This window comes from Octodon degus, unplaced genomic scaffold (genome assembly GCF_000260255.1).
Source record: "Octodon degus isolate 3935 unplaced genomic scaffold, OctDeg1.0 scaffold00190, whole genome shotgun sequence".
Classification (NCBI taxonomy): domain Eukaryota; kingdom Metazoa; phylum Chordata; class Mammalia; order Rodentia; family Octodontidae; genus Octodon; species Octodon degus.
The window spans coordinates 1,305,345-1,306,512 of record NW_004524766.1 but is presented as its reverse complement, the minus strand read 5'-3'; the positions used below and the strand labels follow the sequence as shown (position 1 = coordinate 1,306,512).

At 35.4% G+C, this 1,168-nt stretch overlaps 1 pseudogene; it reads left to right on the top strand.

Moving 5' to 3' along the window:
* The first annotated feature begins 350 nt into the window (after nucleotides 1-350).
* LOC111813476 lies at nucleotides 351-500 on the top strand (annotated as a pseudogene).
* Nucleotides 501-1,168: the final 668 nt, after the last annotated feature.

Genomic DNA, 1,168 nt, shown 5'->3' with positions numbered 1-1,168 from the left:
AGTTTAAAGATGGACAGTCCACTTTTAGAGATGTCGGGGTGCTGGGGGGATAGCTTAATAGAATAAGCACTTGCCTGGCAAATGCAAGGTCCTCAGTTCAATTCCCAGTACCACAAAAAAATAAAGATGTTGGGGTGACAGAGGGCAGGGAGCTCACTAAGCCAACCCGAAACGCATGTGCAGGGTGAAGATTGATTTGCAAGAACTACTTAGAATGCTGGCATTTCTCAACTGCCACAGCTGTCTCTTCATTTGACCTAAAGTAGTACTATATATAGATTAGCAGAAAGAATTTGGGTGCTGTAATTTAATGTAATTTTAAAACTGAGCTATTCTAAAATATCAGTTCTAGCTTTGCATGGGGGCAGTATCGTAGCCAATGAAGTTTATCCGAGGTGCGATTATTAATAATTGAAAACTTTTTCCTAAAATATCAGTCCTCCAACCCATTCACCTCTTGGCAGTGCAATGACTGAAAACTGGGAGTGCCGTCATCTCAGAGGTCTTCTAAAGTGATGCTGTCAGTGGTCAGACATACTTCGCCTTCCTTCCTTTTTATCCAGCCCTTGGACAACATTGTGTTGAAGTTAATAAGAGCTCAATACCTATAATTTTGAACGAGCTGAAAGCCTAATGAATTTGTATATGTTAATGAAAGATAAAGAATTGTATGACTCGATAAGAAGAAAACAGCATTTATCAAATCTGTAAGCGGTAGTAGTAATCGCACTGTAGTACTTAAGAGAGAAAACAGAGTTATATGTCTAGAGACTGGAGAATAGTAATCTGTATTGTGAATCTTTATCTGTTTCTTTCACAATTTGTTTTTGAACTTCCAGATTATTTCTTTTAATTCCAGTCATATACTGTGAGCATACTAGATAATTCAGCAATTAAAATGCTAAACATGTATAATTTCTCTTGTGAAAATCAGTTCAAGTTCCAACCAACGAATATCATATGTATTATGCCTCAAAATATTCATATTCATTGAGTCTAAGAACAGGTAAATCCACCCAGGAGCCTAAAAAGATATATTAATTTATGTTTGATTTAAACATTTTATCTAGAATATAATAGTTACCCTCTTTTCTAATTTATACTTTTCCTTAGTGACAATCATTTATGCTTAATTCACTGAGTCACACACTCATTTATTAATATGTTT